The 21649-nt window shown below is 54.3% G+C and overlaps 1 protein-coding gene across 35 annotated transcripts in view; it reads left to right on the top strand.

Annotated features, from left to right (window-relative positions):
- ZNF438 (zinc finger protein 438) overlaps window positions 1-21649 on the top strand; it is a 213670-nt gene that overhangs the window by 173983 nt on the left and 18038 nt on the right. For 11 of the 35 annotated variants that reach the window (XR_009499992.1, XR_009499991.1, XR_009499983.1 and 8 more), the window contains exons 10-19: window positions 7301-7418; window positions 7981-10043; window positions 11190-11284; window positions 11484-11713; window positions 11828-12261; window positions 12769-12819; window positions 13372-13451; window positions 13696-13811; window positions 14482-14686; window positions 14981-15042. The gene's annotated coding sequence lies outside the window, so the exon portion shown is untranslated. The other 24 variants (XR_009499976.1, XR_009500024.1, XR_009500015.1 and 21 more) reach the window with 23 other exon arrangements.

Below are 21649 nucleotides of genomic sequence, written 5' to 3'. Positions count from 1 at the left end.
CCTAGTTAATCACATTCTCCTGTGTGTATTCCTCGGAGGGCCCTCTTTCTCAATTTTAATGTGTTGGCTTAAATAAAATCGGTCTGGTTCCCCTTTTCATAGCAGCTTAAATCTGTCCCAAGTTGCCCAAACAAGTGTTTATGGAACTACTCACGGGTCCTCCAGGGAGATTTCCAAATCAACACTCACGCGTGAGCGCCCAGCTCATGTGGAGACCCACACCCTAGCCCACTTGGGGCCCCCTGGAAAGCCAACCCAGCACAGAGCAGCACTGGTCTGAGAAGATCCTCCGCGCTTCCGGTCACATGGGGTTACCCGGGAGATGCTGGTGCCCAGCTGTACTTTTCCGTTTGCACATAGATGGGAGCATAGGCTCTGACTCTTTCATTGATAGTAAAAGGCACTAGGAGAGAAGGAAATTGGCAATGATCGGATGTTTTCATTTTGCTTTGATTTTCATCAGTGCCCTGAAAACACTATTTCAAACGTCTTCATCATCTCGTACGGAAAATAATAACCTCAGTAATATTTGTTAACTCTGAGGGCCCTTATTATTGAAGAGGGCAATCTTATGCCAGTTTCACAAAGGACTCGTGCTTTTCTGGGTCCGGTGGGATTCACTGGGGATTTCAGCCCACTTACAACTGGGCAAATTTCCCCATCACAAAATCCATTGCCAAAATGGACACCAATTGGCCTCTTGGTTGACAATCCCAGAAGGGAAAGCTCTGGGCTCCAAAACTAAGCGATTTGCTCAAGAGTTGAGACAGTAGCAGGAAATCATGCTGTCTCGACCCAACGTTTGCTCTCTGCTGAGGATAATGGAGAGTTTGGGGCTGCAGGGCCATCAGTGTCACAAGTAATCCATTCAGAAATAGCAAAAGGCCTTCTACTATAACAAGGAATTTAAAATAGTCAGCCAGACTTAAGCATACTTGGGCATTAACAGTCTTTTAACTTAGCGGGAAAAAAACCACTGCGTCTTAGTTGGTGGCGAAGCTGATGGAGGGGGAAGATGAAAGAGCTACTTCTGAAGTGAGCGTGTTTGACAAATTTCAGGAAAAGAGGCTAATGGCTCTCTTTCTACGCCTTGTGGCTGGAAGTGTGATTTGCACGGACCACATCAGGTCTCAGGTAGAGTGAATCGGCTCCGCTGCGCTGTGAGGCTGGCATTAAACCTTTCACGCCTGGGCCTTCCCCGACGGTCCAGTGGTTAAGACGCCGCGCTCCCACTGCAGGGGGCGAGGGTTCAATCCCTGGTCGGAGAGCTAGGATCCCGCATGCCATGTGGCACGGCCAAAAAAATAAAAAATAAACCTTTCACAGCGGGCAGCCCTACAGTCCAAATTGCAGCCAATCTAGCTGAGAGCTGCCAGTTTCCTACTAAGTGCAGCCTGACGCGGGTGCCTGTACAGCCAGCGGCAAGCTTATCCCAATATTTTGTCACATTCAACAACATCTTTGAGAAAATGTCTTAAATGGACAAGTCTTTTAGAGGACCATAAAAATAAGATCAACAACCACTGAAAAGTCTGTGGAATCTGAAGCATGTAGAAAATCACCCCCTGTACCCCATGGGCTGTATTATTTCCCCCTTTTAAACCAATATTTATCATATAACCGTGGTTTTACAGCCAAGCCATCCTGAACATGTCCCGTCCAGGGAACACGGGTGGAAATGACCCCCCCGGCTCTGAGACCCCCGCCTTGGAGCCTGAGCCTCTCCCGCCCCCAGCCCTGCTCTCTCCCCTGCAGGGAGGGGCTGCCTCCCCCCGCCCCCCGACTCTGCTCTGCTGGCCTCGCCTCTCCATCTGTGCGCCCGTGGTCCACGTGGCCACTCGCACGTGGTCACTCGCGGTGGGACCATTCCCGCGGAGGCCGCCGAGCTTCCACGCCAGCCGCGGGAGGCTTCCTCCTCCTCCTCAAACCGGGACACGCTTTTTTACGGGACCCCGAACTGGGAGGCAGCCCTCGATTTCTCCCAGTGAGCGCTTATTCTTTGTTTAGTCTCCCTTTCTGCCCGCCCTTGGGTCAAGCCTAGGGGAAGGCGCTGGGAGCCAACCCAGCCTCAGCCCCCCAGCGGCCTGCGAGCTCTGCTCCCACCTTCAGCACTTCTGGGTGGGCCCTCTGCACCCGCAGCTGCGGCCTGGGGGGTCGCCAACAGCGGTGTCAGCCCCCTCGAGGGCTCGCCCTCACCCCGCCTCCCCAGCCCCTCCCCATTCCCGGGGGGGAAGGGCCCGGACACCCCGAGAGACCGGCAGCAGCTGCTCCCGTCCCGTTCCAAAGCCCGCTTCTACTGCCTCGGCTTGTGATTCACGCAAATGGGCGTGGAGTGGAGTCCCGTCTTCGTGGGTGAGTTTGTTGACTGAAAAAAAAAAAGCACAGCCTGAAAGTTGCCAGTTCAGGAGTCTTACTGAGGATTCTAGCCTGGGGATCAGCCTCTGAGATCGCTCTGAGGGACTATTCCAAAGAGGTAAGGGAGGATACACAGGAGGTTTTGCTGAAGAAAAAAAAAAATGCAGTCCAACATCAAAAGATGACCGTTAATCACAAGAACAGACATCTGAGGTTAGTGATTTTAGTGCTCTTCTGTGTATGGGAAGAGGCAAGAGTCTGGGCTCATTGAAATGATCCCTTTCGTAGCATCTTCCCAGGGCCAGCATCTGGCTTTCTCCCTCCTGAGTCCCCCCACCAGGGGGCAGCTGCAGTAGCTGATGGCTTGACGGTGGGCAGCATTCACTGTTTACCGGCAGGGCAGGCAACATTCTTTGTCCGCAAGTTCTCACCTCCCCAAGGAAGGCTAAAATCCTCAACTGTCAAACCTACCTCTATAGCCCAAGAAGCACAGTTCGCTGGGTTTTGTGAACATGATGCTATCAAGTGATATATACAAAGTGCAAGAGACAAGGTACCACAGGCACAGAACATACACGCAAAATGCACGTTTTCAGGACATTTAATTAAGAGAGAGGGGGCTGAAGAATGAGACTTCAAAGGAAGCATTCAACCTGCACCTTCCCAGAGTGAAGTGGGGACGGGTGGTTTCCAGAATAGATGCCCAGATGGGCATTTGAGCTGTGTCCTCTCACTGGATCACCTGCCCTGGCTCTAGGGGCATCGGAGGGCCACTTCTGGTAAATGAAAAGCAGGCATATGGAGACTCTGATGAATGTCTTCATTGGAATCGTCCTGCTGTGGAGGTCAAGGAAACCCATGGAAGATTCTGGTTTCCTAAGTAAGCTGTGCTTCTCAAGTTCAAGGTGCTGTTTCTTTCATGGAACTTGATTAGCAACTAATTAAACGGAGGAAGGACAGTCCACAGCACAGGTGACCAACAGGGTTCCCGCTGCAGACAGGTCGAAGCAATTAAATGTGTGAACCACGCTGTTTGTGTGTTTCCGGGGCTGTAAAAGTGATGGCCGGGCTAAGCAACAAAAACCACAACCCTTGAACACCACGGCCAAGGCCCACTCTTGTATAAAACATGTGTTCCCTTCTCCGAAGCAGGGAGCATCGCCAACTCAAAAAGTAAGCCCAGGACCGGTTTCTTCTGAGGTGGGGAGCAGGGCACAGCCCACCGACAATGGCCGATTGTGATTCATTAGTGGAGGGAAGTTCGGAATTGAACTTCACCATTGGGATTTACTTGCATTTGAAGGCAATGCAGTTAGCAGTCCATCTTTCAACACTGAAAGTATTTTGTCCACTTTTCTATCCTTCTGATGAATTAAGGGCTTATGAAAGGTGAGGGGTTGAAACATGAGCAGCTGAAGCTCTGAGTGGATCTACTTGCCAGTTCGGGCTGGATGGAAAAACACAGGGGCCAATTTTACATTGTTTCCCCACCAATTCCCATCAGCCATGAACTGTGAGGCTTTCCTGCGTCTGCAATGAGTGGATAATAGGAGTTCCCGGTCCTCCGGTTCTCCAAGCTGTTTTGAACGAGGTCTGCTAATTGAATTCAGTTGTTTGCAGTTTTAAATGTTCCGTATTTTCCACAGAGCAAGAATGTATTAAACTCATTTCATCTGTCATCCAAGAAGAATTGGAGCCTGCATTTTTATTACCAACTGACTCGTGTTCACCTTCATCCTCGAATTTTTTCTGAAATGTTTACAATGTAATTAAAAACAATCAAGTCAAATGATCTGTTTGAATTGGTCCCTTTGGGGGAAGATGAAGGAGCAGGAAAGGTGCCTGCGATGACATCATTTTGCATCGTTGCCTTCTCACACAGAAATACATCGTGTAATCTGGTCACCAAGAGCATTCTGTAATGTCACTGCTGATTTAACGATTACAGAATATTGTAATTAAACGTTCAAACGCTCTCGTAGGCTTTCCCATTACAAATGGCCCTGGAACTTGATTAATCTCAGCGTTTAGAAAAGTCCTGGATTTGGTAATGCTGCTTCCTGCCGTGCACACCTCCAGGGGAAACTATGGTCTGAATCCTGAAGTCGGACCCAATTCAACTCTTGCATCTTCCCCACTGCGGCCGTAAGACGAACCACTTTTCCAATCATGGCTCAAACAGGCCTGTCGGGTCTCTAGGGCTCTGCATGCCTACTGCCAGCCGTGAAAAAGCATTCCCTGGGAACAGTCTCATAATAGGGAAGAAAAATGATAAACCCACAAAGGCAGGAGCCACAGTGCCTGATGCTGGGCACAGCGCTGACTAAATATCGGGGCAGCTGGACCTGGTTAGGAGCCCGGCTGCTGGCACAAGAGTTTGCTACTTTGCTGGGCACAAAGACGTAGGTAGCTGGGACATCATAGAGCAGAAAAATGAAACTTCTGTATTGAAACGTCAGAAGAGGAGAAAGGCTTACAACCCAATTTGCCTTGGGGCTGACTAATTACAGGAGCAAATCCTTAGATAAGATGTCAAATAGGAAATTAGCAAGCAGGAGCCATTGATCATGTCTCCTTATTTTTAAAATTAGTTTTAATGATTCCCCAGACGATGTACAGAAACCACGTTCATGCCTTGAGTTTCTCCTCCAGAGAGTTGAATGTTGGGTAATGTTGCTCCGTATGACTTTTCCCCTGACTTTGGTATTAAATAAACAAACACCACCAACAATGAAAACCTCGGGGCTGATTAAGATCAAGCAAATGAGTTGTCAAAAGAAAACTACCTTCTCTTCCTGGGAGGATGGTTGCCAGTCTGTTTGCTTTGGAGGATTTAGACAGCTCTGCCCTGCTGGGCATTAAATACAAACCTCAGATTTGCTGCAAAGAATGTTGTTTTTAAGAAGGAGATTGGGGAATTCGCTGGCAGTCCAGTGGTTAGGACTCCGCACTTTCACTGCCGAGGTTGCAGGTTCGATCCCTGGTCAGGAGACTAAGATTCCGCCAGCTGCAGGCGGCCGGAGAAAAAAAAAAAAAGATGTTTTTTGCATTTTCCTCTCTGACCTAGAGCAGGAGGTCTCTGGGATGTGATATAGATGCCAACCTCTTTTATCACTCTTAATTTATAAAGCCATGGGACATGAGGTTCACAGCGTCAGAGGCGAGGACCAGGGGGCCAGGCCATCGTGATGAGGCCTGCGGGACCCTGAGCCCCTCACCAGTTGTGACACCCAGCACCTGCACCCCGTGGAGTTGCTTCATCAGTATCAACTCTGCTTAACCTGCCCCTTCTTTTTTCTCCTGCTGCCCATGCATTAGTACATCTTTAAGATGAGCCCAAATCCTTCTATACATTTCCCCAAAGTTCAGCAAAGAGTGGTGGTTTTTTAAATGTGATTTGAGCAATAATTAGCTAATTCTTTCTCATTCATGCTGGTTCATTATTAGCCAAGCAGAGCACGGCAGCCCCTCCTTTGTGTTTAGAGGGATGTTACATTTGATGTCACGACCCTTCTCAAGGAGCTCGCTTTCCAGGTAGGCTCCAGCACCACCACCCTGGGGTCAGAAGGGAGGTGGCCACAGGCGTCCCGCGCTGAGCAGAGCCAGCCTGGACAGGTCTGGAGCTGGACAGGCCGTGCTGTCCTCCCGCATGTCTGAGCTGTGGTGTAGGAACATTCCGGAGTGTCCACCAGCCGCGCACTGGGGTCTGAACAGAGACTGCAGTAGCACCCAACAGCCCGGGGCAGGACACAGACCATTACCCATCCACCAGGAGGGCACGGCTGGGGCATGAGGGAAAGGAAGTCGGGAGAGGCCCCGAGGGCCGGCCGGGTTGCCCAAGGCACGTGCGGAGGCTTTGCTTTTGCAGATTTCGTTCCCGGACTGGATGTTGCAGCATCTCCAAACGGGAAGCGGCTCAGGCCACCCCACAGCCTGGAGAGCCAGGTGGACCCAACACCTGAGACTCTTGTTAAGCCCGCCCCAGTCAGCACCTGACCTGCCAGCCACGGGTGCCATGGGGCAGAGGCTCTGCGGGGTGCCATGGGCGGGGGAGAGTTGGATGGAAGGAGTCAGAGGGTGCGGAAGAGGAAGAAAAAGGGGTGGAGAAGCTGAGGGTCTCCAGCGGAAAGGGTTAGGAAGGCCTGAAGGAAAAGGCCAGTTTGGAAGGAGGCCAGCACAGAAGGACCCTTCAAAGCCCGAGGGGCTGGTCCAGGCCAGGTCCCAGTACCCAGTCTCCTGCAGCTCCTCGGCCCGCAGGGAATAAGCAAGGCGAGCTCTGCCGGACTCAACACTGTTTTCTGAAATGAGGGATGCTTGAGCTAAACCAGATCTCCATCTTAGTGCTTCGGGGAAAAATCCCATTAGAACTTCTGAAGCCCATTCGGATTTATGGCTGGAGAGGGCTGGATCCATGGGGATCGATCTGTTTGGTACACCTGCCCCTCCTCCCTCCCCAGCCAGCCGCCAGCCAGCCGCTGCTGAAAAACCCTGAGCTGGGCTGAAATGCGCCTTGCTGGAGACGATGGAGATAAAACAGGATTTAAAGGCAGTGCATTTTACCAGGCAACCTTATCTGGCTTAACTGCTCTGGGTTTTCAGCTGTGTGTGGATGTGAAGGATAATTACCATCGCGTGTTACCTGAGATTACAGGGTTGTGTTCCAACTAATGATGCCACGAGAACCAAGCGGTCGTTAATATTTAATCAGTCTGTGGGCTTAACAATTGGATCAATGAGGTATGTAATTACATAATTATAAAAGACATTTCAGATAGGAATGGCTGGTACTGGTATTAATACCAAAGGTGAGAGCTGGTAGAAATACCCCACCGGGTCGTTTCAGAAATATCACCAAAGAAGGACCTTCGAGGGGAGGGTATCCCTTAGAAAATGATGAGCACAGATTGAAAATCTTTTCCAGCATGGGCTTTTTCTCTTCTTTCAGGCTCCCCATATGGAACATCAGGCCAGATGTTTTACTGACGTCACAGATAACTATCACTGCAGTATTTAAATGGACCCCAAGAGAAAAGCTCCAGAATTTTCTTAATTGCCTTCTAAAGGTGAGTGATGTTTAGTGGCTATAGGTGCCGGTGGATTTTTGCTTCTTTATTTTTTATTTTTGGTTGGCATTTAGGAGAGACTGACCAAAAATCGGGCAGTGAAGCCCCATGCCACCTTCCTGGGGCTGCAGCTCCCCACCCGGGGTGGCACCTGTCTGCCAGGGGAGCAGCCCACATTGTCCCTGCTGGGGGATGCTGCGGGCATCCCTGTGCCCTACCTGGGGTTCCAGTTTCTCCCTGGTGCTCGTGGCTCCTCAGTGGAAAATGCCATTTCTAACTGGGGGGCTGGGGGAGGGGGGTTGGGGGGCAGGCAGCCAATCAGCTGAGTGCTCCTGCTCCACGGCCTGTGCCTGCAACACATGGCTGAGAGCCCATTAAAGGCACCCGGCAGATGTGAGCACCCAGACTGGAGCTGCAATCGGCCAGGACAATGGCCGTCGGAGATACGAATCCGAGCGTGTGTGTGTGGAATTTATTGTGGGAAAATCCATATCCCTCAAGAGCCATTTGTCAAAGCTGCAAACAAGCCCTCTCCCCTCGCTCCACTCCTGCATCATTTTAGGGATCACCTGAATTCACCTGTGCGGGGGCTCAGAGGTGCGCTACAGCAGCTTGGGACACCCATCCCACCCCCCCATCTGGCAGCCCAGCCTCCACCCCCTCCTCCAGGGCTTGGGGCCCCCAGCCTGTGCCTTCCCTTCTTCCTGGGCTGAGGGAAGGATGGTTCCAGAAGCCGCTTTGCACCTTGCCTGTGTAGCAATGTCCGTCGGCACGTTCCAGCGCTGGCTGGGAGCAGGGCCCTCCTGGCGCCCCAGTCTCCACGGAGGGTGACCCTGCAGTTCCGGGAGATGCGTGATGATGCGGAGGTCGGAGGCCACCCTCTGTGGAGGCCTTCCCAGCCTCTCTAGAGAGAGGGTCCGTCTCCCCTTGCCCTGGGCCCCGCTGCCTTTGGGAAGCTGAATGGCCCGTCAGAAAACCGCGGGCCCAGGCGCCAGACAGACGTGGATTTGGATGCTGGCTCTGCCCCTCACTGGCAGCGTGAACCAGGGGGTGACTCTCCGTCCCACGCCTTCACTTCCCCCTCCGAAGAATGGGCCGATTCCGCTTCAGTCAGAGGCTTGTGGGCAGTAAGGGGAAGCCCAGGCCTGGGGCAAATACTCTGGAGACTTGGGTTTTCTTCCCCTCAGGCTGCCTTGGGTGACTTATTGGTGCCACCGACAATGAGTTCCTCAAAGCAAGGAGGGGTGACTCCTTATCACACCTCTTCCAAACTACCTGTTGGGGCATCATGTAAGGGACTGGCATCCTTTGCCCGTGGCCAGAAGCCACGGTGTCCCTCTGCAGCGAGCTTCCTGATGGTCAGCGTTTTCACCAGACAGGACGCCAGCGACAGAAATGCAACTCGAAGCGGGGAAGGTGGGGGGCAGGGTTGGCTAACCCAGCCAGGAAGTTCATGCAGCTGCCGCCAGATGCCCAAGTGGTGATGTCACCAAGGCTCCATCGCTGGTCCCCTCCGGCTTGCTGGGTTTATTCTCCAAACAGGCCTGCACGTGGGGCTGGCATGGGCCGGGCCTTCGAGCTCACGGCCGCACCGATCAGCCTCCCTGCTCGGCCAGCAGAATGTCCGGGCAGGCCCTGGGGCCTGGCCATGGGTCTGGGCTGTGTGCTGTCCCTCCTCAAGCCCCGGTCACCTGCCCGCTCTGGGTCTGGGACAGGGCGCAGTGACTAGAGAGCCCCCGGAGCACACAGGCACACCCGCTCTGTGGAGAGAGGGCCCCCCCAGGGAAGGCGTGCCGGACACACAGAGGCAGACGTCCGTTCCGAACGGTAAGCACATCGCCCAGGCTCCCTCTTGTGTCCACGTCTCTTGCAGAGAGGGTTGCTTCATCCTTCCCAACCAGAGAGAAAGCGGGAGACTCCAGTTGGAAGGCCCTGGGTGGGGTTCGGAGGGCGGAGGGAGGAGGCCCTGATTCCATGAATCTCTTTTTATGAGCGTGGCCACAGCTGTGGCGTCTCTGGTTCTCCGGGGGCCCCCGGGGTGGGACTGACAGCCTCTGCCTGGAGACAAGGCCGGGCTGCGGGGACCGGGGAGCAGGGGGTGAGCCGGAGACGCCTCTACTCCCCGGGCCCGGCTCCAGCCTGAACCAGGCTCATCAGTCAGATCCTTTATCTCTCGGATTGAAATATTTATCGGGCTTTTTCCAAGGCCACCGCGGCTCTGGAAACCTTTCCCAGCACCCTTCCTTGGGGCCGGAATCTGCCATCACGGAGCCTCGTGCTGGCGGGGCAGCAGTGGGGCTGGGCGCTACCTCTGAAGGGCGGCCAGGCCACTGACCGGCCCAGAGGAATGAGGGCTCAAGTTCAAGGGCAACGTGCAGTCTCCTCTGCCCCTCCATCCTCACCCTCCCTCGTGCTCTGCCCGCAGCTGGCAGCGGAATCATCCCGTGGAGGGCCAGCCGCCCACACCGGGAGGGAAGGGAAGCGGGGCACAGGGGGCTCTCAGGAACCGGGTGCGTGCCGCGGGACAGCAGACGAGGGCTTCCTGGGGGAGGCGACGTAGACCGGGAGCCTGGAGGAGGGAAGGCGTGCAGGGAGGACGTGACGCTGACCCGTGGGTGCCGGCAGGTGTGGGGGGCACTGGCGGGGGGCGCTGGGGCCGGCGGGCCGGACTGCGCACCCTCGTCTCGGTGGCAGTGGGCACCCCCGGGGGTTTCAGACGCAGAGTCTCTGGGCTTTTCATCTTCTGGAGCCTCGGCTGTGTTGAGGATGGACAGTCAAGGGCGGGGAGAGCCCCTGGGAGGCCGCGAACTCGGGGGCCTGGACCGAGGGAGGGAAGTAGGGCTACTCCCTTCTTCCATCAAGGCCAACGTGCCCAGGCGCGCACCTGTGCTGGGGGCTGAGCCCGGACGAGACAGGTGGGCTTCCCGCCCTCAGAGGCACCCCGCCCCGCCCCGGAGCCGCCCGACCCAACTCCCTGCGGAGACCAATGAACTAACTGAAGTGTCCGCGCGCAGCCCTTTGCGGCTCCAGACTGGGCGGCCCAGGCTGGAGGGCGGACGGTGGGTCTGGGGGGGCCGCAGGCAGGCGGGGTGCGGGGAGGGGCGGGGGCGGCCTGGGGGCCACTTCCCAGGGTCCCGCTTGGGGGAGCCGAATGGGTGGGGACGCCAGCCACGTGGGGACGGCCCCAGGGGCCGACGAGCTGGGCTCCGACAGGGTGAGGCTGAGGTGCCCGAGGACCGCCCGCGTGGCCGCGTCCTCCTCCCTGCGCCTTCCCTTTCCTGCCTGTGCCCCGCTCCGCGCTCTGTGTCCGCCCCCGGAGGAGCTCGGGAAGCCTGGCGGGCGTCTGCGCTCCAGCCTGGGGGCTGCGCGCGCGAGGGTGCTGGGGCCGCCGCGGCTGGACCAGCCCCGGCCCAGCGAAGCCACGCTTGAACCCCTGCGAGGTGAACAGGGCAGGTGGCTGGCGAGGGCCATCCTGCCGAGCAGGGAGAGCCCGGGCGGCACGCGCGCCCCCAGCCCACGAGCCACCAGGGCGGCACAGGGGTGCCAGACGCCGACTCAGCCGCGTCGAATACGTGCTCAACCGAAGAGGTAAATCGTTCCAGGGACGCTGCCGCGTTCTTTTCAGAAGGCAGGGCACTGGAGCAATCGACGTGCTGCCTCGTTTTGCCTGGGCTCTGTAGGTCATTTACTTTATTCCGTTGGATAATATGCCGTTGAAACATGCGCCGTGGCAACCCCTGCACGGTTTATGCTCCTTTGGACTCTTTCCAGGTGGCAACTTGCCCCATAACAGGGCGGGGACAAAGGGAAGAGCTTCGGCGGGGAGCAAACTGGAAGAGCCCACGTCACCTCGGAACTCACCGCAGGTGAGCCAGGCTCGGTCCCACCGACGGAGCCTGAAGGATGGCGCCAGCTCCATCCTTCCGGGAGGACTTGATTCCGCGGCCCGAGGCCCCTCCACGTTGGTCCCCACCTGCCCCTCCCCCTTCCCCACCTCTCTGCGTTCCCCTTCCCCCTTTCCCGTGTCACTGTGCCCATCTTCTTCTCTCCTTCCGTCTTCTTTAGAGACGTTTGGACCAAACCTGGTGGTGGCAGCACCTCCTACTCCCACCTTGACTGCAGCCTGCGTCCTCACCTCCATGTGACCACGTCCTTGGACTAGATTCCCTCCAGATTTCTCCCCAGCGCCGTCCAACCCGTAGCTGCAGCTCCCACCTCTTCACCAGACCCAATACCACCCCTAGCTCTCAAAAGAAGTTCTACAGGCAAACTTTCCCAAGAATTCTAGAAACATAGTAAGTCCCTAGTCCCCCAAAGAATCGAGGAAATTTTCTTCAGGTCTTTGGTGGAAGAACTTCACTGCCCTAGTCAAATCATTTACTTGCTTCTCATCTCTCTCCTCTTGCTAGAAAGTTCGTGCCAAGAAAGCAGCACGTCTCTTCTGCTCCACTTCTGTATCCCTGGGGCCTGGAAGGTGCCTGGCATAAAGCAGAGCCTCATACTATCTGCCGAGGGACAGAGGAACCTTATCTTGGCTTGGGTCAGGTTCAACAGCCTCATGCATTTGAGACCACGTCACCCGTTTGAGACGTGGCCCTCCACACAAAACGCAGCGGTGCGATGGTGCCTCTGAACTTGGGTGAACTTGAGAGAATCAGAGGGAAGCTGTCCCCTTAATTTCCCATAACAAACAAAGAGACTTTGCTTGTTAACTCGGGCCATCCATTATCAGTGTCGCTGTCCTGCTCTCCTAGGCAGATGAAATGCACTTGGCAGACAGGGACAGGCGTCTGTAGAACATCTGCAGACCTTCCAGCAGGAGTTAATAAGCCATACTAATCAGGTTAGTTCTGGGCCTTTTGCTTTAAAAGCATCATCCTGCTTTCAGTATAGAAGACCCCAAACAGGAGGCAAACGCCCATCTGGGAATTCCTCTTGAAATTCTCCAGGAGTTGGTTAATGATAAACACAGCTACAGCAAGTAATGGTTCAAGGGATGATTTCTCCATCACATATGTTATTGGGTTGAACGTTTCTGCTCTGGCTTCTTGGAGTTTGTTCCTAAGAAGTACCCCCAAATATGTTGATGGAGGCAAGACTCTGAATAAAAAGGTCAATCCAAAATGGCATTTAATCAAAATGAGTCGCTTTCTAGGCTGGAGATTGAGGGCATAGCCAGGGAAGGGGGAGAGGGGAACACTGGCCTAGACTGGCAGGAATAAACCATTCCTAACCTGCTCATTTCAGTAAAAACAGGCATGAGGGTGAAAGCAAGTTTTGAAACTGAATTCTCCCAACATGACTCAAGGGTTGTCTTTCTGATGCCAATTTGCAATTTGGTTTTTAATAGGTGGATGGAAGCCTAATCTCCACATGAAGAATAGGACATCTGACATATCATGTGAGCGTGAAGTTGAAAGGGGCTCTTCACCAAAACCTAGAGAAATATTTGAATGCATATTTTGGAAAGGGAGATAATGTCCAGTGGGTCTGTTGTATAATGCAGCTGTGTACGGGGCAGGGTGAGGGAGAGGAAATAGGATTTAAAAATACAACCGTCTACTTCAGAGACGGGTTATAAAAGCATAGGTTTCTCTTTCAGGAGTCTCTGAAGTTGGAAAGTATGAATTACATACACTCATTAAAACTTTTTACGTTAAATTCAAAGAGTAAAATTAGAAGTCATGTTAATGATCCCGCCATCCAACAACTGGTCAGCAGATGTTGGAGGTTTATGGTTAAGAGATTACATGGTTCGAGACGACGATTTACTGTATGTGTCCCTGGCCAAGAGGAGGTGTAACAAACATATTATCAGACACAGAAAATATGCAGCCCTGGAAAAGGGACGTGCAAATCGCACTGCCCGTGATGCTTTCAAAGCTGCACATTTTTCCACTAAACCGCTATTTCGGAGAATTAGTTGTTGTTTTTTTTTTTTTCCTTTCCTAAGAACGAAGAGTTAATCTTATCCAGGTTCAGAGCCAGAAACCTGTCATATGAAATCCCAGCGAAGACCGACATTCTTTCCAGGTTCGTTACTCGCCGTGGAGCTGAGTTTTCCAGTGATGCCCAAGCTAAGTAGTTGTCAGGCAAAACGGAGCCATTTGTGACCACTCTGGGGGGCTCGGGGGGACAGCTCTCCTGGTGTGCAGGTTCCTTTTGGGGGGGAAATGCCACTTGGGAAGCATGAATAAGGAAACCTGAAAGGCTGGGAGGGACTGGGGGGTCCCGGTTTACAGACACCAGGAGGTCACAGGTTTGGTCCCCTGCAAAGGTGCCCAGCACACTGATGGAAAGTGTCCCAGGCTTCAAGCTTCAAGCCTGCAAATTTAACTCCTACCCTTTCCAACCATCAGAAGAGGAAAAGCTGCAAGAGAGCTGTGAACAGAGGTGTGTCCACAGGAGGGGGGGATGCACCCAGGCTCCCCATCCGGGGATGCGTGCAGGGCGATGGGCGCAGGCCGCCCTTTCCATCCTGTTCTACATGAGCAGAAGGGCCGGCGGGGGGAGGTGTGACACGATTCTGCTTGGGCTGTGCGTCCAAGCACTTTCCTCTTTTCCAGATTGCTTGCAGCACTTTAGTTCTTTCTTTCGGGAACCGGGCAGGGCCCCATTGTTTTTCTGGATTCCAGGGTGTACCCCACAAATTACCCGGGGTGGGTGGGAATGAAGCCACTCTGCAATGTTCTCGTACGTAGCAGTCACAGCTGCCTGACCTCGAAGGGAGCAGTGGGTCCAAGAAACCAACCACGAGGCAAAATCTGGGGGTCCACACGCTCCAGTCATGCACCCCCTACGGAGGTGCTGCTCAGGCTGGAAGCTTGCAAACGAGGAAGTGCACCAGGGGCCAGGTGGCGACTGCCTTGCTCGCCTAACTAACATCTAACCAGTACCCACCGCGTGCCAGCTCCGAGCCAGCCACTGGGCAGAGAAATGGACCCCCGCCCCGGGGGGCTCACGGTCCAGTGGGGAGACACACCTGACACGGGGGTCCCCCCTGCTCTGAGCTCTGGGGGTGTCAGGGTGCTTCCCACCTGCCTGCCTGAACTTCCTGTCCCAGCCTGTCACCTGCCAGCCTGCGGTGGGCAAGCCTCCAGCTGCCATGTCACCTGACTGCTTCTCGGGACGCCTCCTGGTCTTCAGGCTTCCCTAGGGCCCCGGCCAGAAGAGGAGATGGTCCCCGTGTCACGGCTCAGATGGCCCTGTTGGCGGTCCTCCCCGACCCTTGATGGCTGAGATCCGCAAAGCTGGGACTAAATGGAGAGGTGAGCCTCCTGGGTACCTGGGAAGTACTGGGGCGGAGACCTGCAGGTCTTCAGCTTGGAAATTGTGCATCTTAACCGTGAGGAGGGGCCCCTGTGTTTGAAGAGCACGTTTCTCCATAAAGCGCAGCACAGGCAGGGTTTTCAGGTGACAAAGAGGCATCAGCACCTACTTGGCAGCAGGCAGGAGGTGCCCAGATGGGGAGCGACCAGAATGGGCAAGAATCCCTGCTCCTCCTCCCAAGGAAGCGGACAGATGATGAAGGCAAAGAAGTAAACTGTGTGGTTTATTTGCAGGGAAACTGTTACAGAGAAAGAGGAATCAGGCAAGAGGGAGAGGATGACGCGTCACGGCCGTTGTAAGTAGAGTGACCCGTGAAGGTGGCAGTTAGAGCACGAATTTGGAGGCAAGGAAGCAGCTACTCGGGTATCTGGGAAGCGCACTCCCAGTGGAGGGACAAAGGCCCTGAGGTCGGAGCCCCCTGCCATGGGCTGGAGGGAGGAGGGGGAGAGCATAGGACACGAGGCCAGGGGTGCAGCAGGCCAGTCAGGGGTCTGAGCTCTGAGTGTGCAGGGCCTCAGAGGGCCACAGGGGACGCACAGGGTGAGGGCTCACTCTGCGGAGTGGGAAACAAGGGCAGGCGCCACAGCAACAATCCAGGAAAGGAGGCTCCTGATCTAGATGCCAATTCGTGGTGGACTGGATATGAAAGAAACCAGGGACAACGTCCAGGGTGCTGGCCTGGGTGCCTGGGTGCCTGGGCGGATGGGGTTGGCATCACCCAAGGGGGGGCAGGCCTGGTGTGGGGCGATCGGGGTGAAGTGTGAGACACATAAAATCCACGTGAGGATGTCAGGCAGGCAGGAGTTTAGTGCAGACAGAAGGCTGGAACCCCCAGCACAGAGATGTTTTTCAAGCCCCCACATGGCGGAGCTCAGGGGGAAGTGGGTGAGGCTAAAAGAGGCCTGAGGCCGAGACCTGCGGGCAGACAGGTTAGACCCACTTTACCCACCAAGGTCCAGAGACGTCTCTGTCCAAGGCTGCGGAAGGGGGTCTGCTTGGCCGGCCCCCAGCTCCTAGGGCCCTGGGAGACAGGCCCCCAGCCCACTTCCTCTCGTCTACTGGGCTTCTCCCAGGCCAGGAGCAGCAGTGATGGCCGGTCCCAAGTGTCACACGGGATCAGGGTGGGCAGGACGCTGCACGCGGACCCGCACAACCCCCGAGGCTGCCAACCAGACAGCAGCGCGCAGCATGGCCGCAAACCCGGCCTGGGCCCAGGAACAAAGGCAGGTCGGTCACTGCACAACATCTGCAGTTCTGCACAGAACGGGCCCTGTTACGCCCTGGGGCTCGGAAGCAGCCGGTCAAATGGGCTTCCCAGCAAACCCCCAAACCCGATCTCTTTCCTGGGCCAGACCCCAGGACGAAGGTTCCAGAAGGTTCCAGAAGGTCCCTCAGTCCCTTCCCCCCTCCAACTTCTCCCCACTAGGTGGCTGGGAGTTAGGGCTACATTCCCAGGTAGCATTTCCTCAGACATGAAGCCACGTTTCTCAAACCCAGGCGCCTGGAGATCCCTCTAGATTCTTCGATTCCCACATTGTTCTAGAGGAAATTCTGGTCACCTTAATCCACGCTGAGAATTACTGACTGTGGAAATCCACATGTCTGGTGTTTGTTTTTGTTTTTTTGAGCCTGAGATTAGAAAGGCTTTAGGTCCTGAACCTCTTCCCCGGGGGGGACAGTGAGTGGCCAAGAGTTCGAAAGCCCAGCTCTGGATTTCCTCAGCCTCTTGGTAAGGCCTTACTCTCCTCATCCGTGAAATGGGAATAATAACCGTCCTTGGCTCTCGGGGTTAAATGAGTTAGTAAGTGTCAAGTTCTTAGAATAGTGCCTGATATAAGGAGCCCTCACGAAGTCCCAGGGACTCTTATTACCCCTGCAGGAGTGTGACAAATGGACAGAGCCCTCTGCCTAAGCCAGGTTGGAGCCGTAGTCAGAAAACAGAAAGTTTCGCATTATTTAAGCCTGGCCACCGCGCACACCGAGGCCTGCGTCACTTCGAACTGCAGCTTGAAGGGGTCAAACGGGGACTTCTTTAGAGCGACTGAAGTTTCTCGCTGTTACACTTTAAACACAGTCTTGCCAGGTGTCCTGGGAGCAGGACGAATTAAGATACTCTTGGCCAGTGAATGAAATCCAGGGTTTGGAATCCGAAGAGACAGAAGCCAGATCAGCGTCAGGCAGCTGGACGGGCAGAAAATTGTCCCCTTTCTGGTGTTTTCTTTTCATCCAAGACTTTCTTACATGTCCTCAGGCATCTGTCACTTCCAGGGACCATGAGGCTTGGCGGGAGAGATGCAGTCCTTGACGCCGGGTTCTGAAGATCAGGGAACATGCGTTCATTGCTGTTGTTTTGAAAACCAGCTGAGCTTCTGTGCGGCTCGGCCCCCCTGGGTGCTGGCTGGAGGGGACTCGGGGGCCGGAGTGTATGCTCAGCCTGTGATCCCGCAGCCCTGCCTGCCCAGCCCCAGGGACCAGTTCCCTCGCAGTCGGGGGACATTCCTGGGGGGATTCCTGAATTTTCCTGGGCATCTACAACTGCAGTCACCCGCTCACAATTGTCATTTCTGCTCCCACCTTGTAAACTTTTGCAGCCAAGCATTTGCCAGAGCCCTGGGGCCACCTGCGTTAGCCTCCAGCGAAGCAAGGACATGCAGGGAGGCATAGACTTGAGGTTCTAGTTTACATTTTTTCGAATAAATGTTAAAACAAAAACATAACTACTGAAATTAAAAATGCTTGTCTGTGCAACACCAAGGTCACCCAGCTTGCCTTGAATGGACTGTCATCACACTTCGGGACAAAGAAAGTAAACATGACGGAACCGTGACCAGAGCCAAATAAATTTCATCTTTGTTAACAAAATAAATTGACTAGGACTTTAAAGAATTATTTCCTCATGGCATTCCTTTAAAACTTAATTTCTGGGGCTTCCCTGGTGGCGCAGTAGTTAAGAATCCGCCTGCCAGTGCAGGGGACATGGGTCCAAGCCCTGGTCCGGGAAGATCCCACATGCTGTAGAGCAACTAAGCCCGTGCGCCACAACTACTGAGCCTGTGCTCTAGAGCCCGCGTGCCGCAACTACTGAGCCCGCGTGCCGCAACTACTGAGCCCGCGTGCCACAACTACTGAAGCCTGCGCGCCTAGAGCCTGTGCTCCGCCACAAGAGAAGCCACCGTAATGAGAAGCCCGCGCACCGCAACGAAGAGTAGCCCCTGCTCGCCGCAACTAGAGAAAGCCCGCGTGCAGCAACGAAGACCCAACGCCGCCAAAAATCAATCAATCAATAAATAAAACCTTAATTTCTGTGTTCTTAGAGCAGGTAATCATGTCATTGTTCACAGAATAGTGGTTTCTGATTGTGTGTTGCATTTTTATTCCTAAACACACGTTTTCACATAAAAAAAAAAAAAAATTGTTTTTCAAAAGAAGTGCAAGAGACTTTACTTTCACTGCCAGACCTGCGAGGGTCCTTAAATGGTCAGAGAACCCTGTCTGAGACATGAGTACACTGAGGCTCTGGGGCAGCTGAAGGGAAGTCCACGCAAAACAAGGTGAGGCGCCGATTCCCCCTGTGCCCCCCTCCTTCCCAGAAGACGCCCCTTGCTCCCTTGCCCTCTGCCGGATCCCAGCCCCGTACACCAGAGGCCTCGCTCCCACTCTCCCTGCCCTCCTGGGAGCTCTGTACACCCTCTGGCTTGGGCACCTCCTCCTGGCTGCTCTCCAGACCGTCTTCCCCTGACCCACCGCATCCAGTGTATCCCACATGTACAGGTGGCTCCCTGCAGTCCACCCTAGAGACACAAAGGGGAATGAAAGCCAGTCCCAGGCTCGCACCAGCGGCACTTGGCCTCTGGGGCGACCCTCTGGCCTCAGCCTCAGCCATCACACCCTCAGGGCTGCCGAGGGTCTCTGGCAGGACCTTCCTGGAATTGTGATTCCGGAGGTGGGAGGCCTTGGTGTCTGGCAGAGGGAACCAGACCACATGGGAAGATGTCTGCTCAGTTTGGGGGGTTTTGTTAGATGCTCCACAGCTGGGGCTCTATTAGGTGGTCCCAGAAATTGGAGTCCATGGAATGCCAGTGTTCCTCGAGAAGATCTATGAGAAGCAGGCCCTGTGATCAAGGCAATTTGGGCAACACTGCAGACTCTAATCCCCCTTTGGAGCATGATACCGTGCTAACTTACGAAGGACTCCAAGGAATCCTAGAGTCGAGAAACTTGTTCAGCCCAGCGTGTCCCCATCTTATTTGATCACAGAATCCTTTCCTGGCAGACGACATCTGGAGAGGACGGAGAACACTGGATTCTCTTACGGTCCAGCTCAATACCCCGATATCTCGTTTCCTCTGATCCGGTGGCGAGCTCTCAGAATTTGGGACAGATTGAGTTTTCAGGGACGGTAACAATTTCTGATAATTGCTGCTTAGAAGCCTTCCCTCCCCCTCTCTCCCGTAAGAAACTTAACCACAGGGGGGAAAAATGAAGTTCTGGCCTCAAATGGAAGTAAGCAGCTGGAGCTGATGAATTCCAGAAGCAAGTATTCCTCTAAGCGTCTGTGTGAGAGAGAGATGGATGCCACGGAGGCCATGTAAATATAATTATTTCTAAGTAGAATACCTTCAACATTTTCCATTTTCCATTAGGTAGCAGGGAGGTCACGGTGAGGCCAGTTGTCCAAATATGGCTGCCAGTTCCTCTGAGTCAGCAAAGTGTATTAAAAAAAAGATCTTTGGGAGAGAAATTTCTAATTTCATATTCTAGTAAGTCTCTCCAAACGTATGGGATATTATATTTAGGGCTGTGGTTTTCAAACCTGTTTTCAAAGCATGAAAAAACCCCCCTTTCAAGGAGAATCTTACTCAAAACCCCTTCCCACAAGCCCCAGGCCAGCTTCTGAGGCAGCCTCAGGAGACCCCAGGAATCCGGTCTGGATATCTGTTTTCTAGGGCCTTGGTGCTCAGAGGGCAGGCCTCAGACCAGAAACTTCTCGTCACCTGGGTGCCTGTTAGAAATGCAGCCTCTGGGCTCCACCCAGACCTGACCAATCTGAGGCTGCCTTTTCACTCCACCTCCAGGGAATCTGGGTGCACATTAATGCTGAAGAGGCGGATATGGGGATTTCTTCCTCTATTGGATCATTTCTAAATACCAGAATGAGGCTTCTTGAAAGTTAGTCTGGAAATGTTCGACTCCCAACCCAGTGACCGCTCTAAGTAGGGTAATCCAAGATAGTCCTGTCATCTGCTTGATGGTTCTCATCTGCAAAATCTACTGTGTACCCCTCCTCTCACAGAAATGGCAAGAGAAGAAGTGAGGGCGGCCTGGAAAGAGGCAGGAGAAGAGAGAGCAAAATAGTTAAAAGTAGAGAGTGTGAACCAGAGTTCCGGGACTTGAGCCAAACACTCCCACCAGCTCCCCCCCGCCCACCCCCGGGTGGAATTGGGAAGGTTGATGAAGGTCCTGTCCTATTTATCCCCATCATCAAAGGGGAGTGGGGGATGATGACGATGATGAGGAAGATGATGGTACCCATGATGATGGCCATGGTGAGGAGGAGGATGGTCCCCGTGAAGATGACAGTGGTGAGGATGATGATGGTCCCCATGCTGATGACCGTGGTGAGGAGGAGGATGGTACCCATGCTGATGACCGTGGTGAGGAGGAGGATGGTCCCCATGAAGATGACAGTGGTGAGGATGATGATGGTACCCATGAAGATGACTGGTGAGGAGGAGGATGGTCCCCATGAAGATGACAGTGGTGAGGAGGAGGATGGTCCCCATGAAGATGACAGTGGTGAGGATGATGATGGTCCCCATGATGATGGCCATGGTGAGGAGGAGGATGGTCCCCATGAAGAAGACAGTGGTGAGGATGATGATGGTACCCATGAAGATGACTGGTGAGGAGGAGGATGGTCCCCATGAAGATGACAGTGGTGAGGATGATGATGGTACCCATGAAGATGACTGGTGAGGAGGAGGATGGTCCCCATGAAGATGACAGTGGTGAGGATGATGATGGTACCATGATGATGGCCATGGTGAGGAGGATGGTCCCCATGAAGATGACAGTGGTGAGGAGGAGGATGGTCCCCATGATGATGGCCATGGTGAGGAGGAGGATGGTACCCATGATGATGGCCATGGTGAGGAGGAGGATGGTACCTATCAAATGACTGATAAGCAGGAAGCACCTGGAATCGCCTGGGCGGCTGGTCAGGGCTTTCACTCCTGAGTCAGTAGGCTCTAGACGCGTGCCCTGGGCGGTGGTTGGTGAGCACCTGAGCTGTGAGCCCTTCCGGGCCTGGGGGTACAGCTGGGGCCTGAGTGCACGCAGGGGCCTCCCGGGCAGCCCCTCTGCAGGGTGGTGCTGGCACCCGGAGCCTTTCTGCATCGTGCTCGGAGCCTCTGCAGCCTCTCTGGTTTCTTGGCCCTGTGAACCACTTGGTCTCAGTCCAGGGATTTGCTCTTACAGAAAAGAGAGGAAAAAAATAGAAAAGTTGTGGAAAACTGACACAAGGAATTAGGTCACCCTAGAAATGCTAAGACATCAGCAAAGCTCTTGATTAGCAGGATTTCATCTGGGGGCCTCCGACGGCCGCCAGGCCCTGGCTGTGTAGGCAGAGAATTCCAGATGGAACAGGCAGGCGGGTGAAGGTCAAGACGATCCACCTTCTGACCTCTGCCTTTCTGCTGCAGAGGGCAAGCTGCGGGGCCTGCCCCAGGGGTGAGGGTCTTGGACCTGGGATCTGGGAGTTTGGGGTCCTGATGCGGTAACTGAAGCATGCTGCCCCTCCTCGTGGGATTCAGCATCTAGCTCCCCTACCAGCAGAACACTAAGCTGCCCTCCCCTCCTTCGGGGACCTCATCATCGGACTTTCGCTTCCTTGGTTTTGATGC

Source organism: Balaenoptera ricei, chromosome 2 (assembly GCF_028023285.1).
Source record: "Balaenoptera ricei isolate mBalRic1 chromosome 2, mBalRic1.hap2, whole genome shotgun sequence".
Taxonomy (NCBI): domain Eukaryota; kingdom Metazoa; phylum Chordata; class Mammalia; order Artiodactyla; family Balaenopteridae; genus Balaenoptera; species Balaenoptera ricei.
Note: the sequence above shows the minus strand (reverse complement) of the source record. Positions and strands in the feature narration are given on the sequence as shown.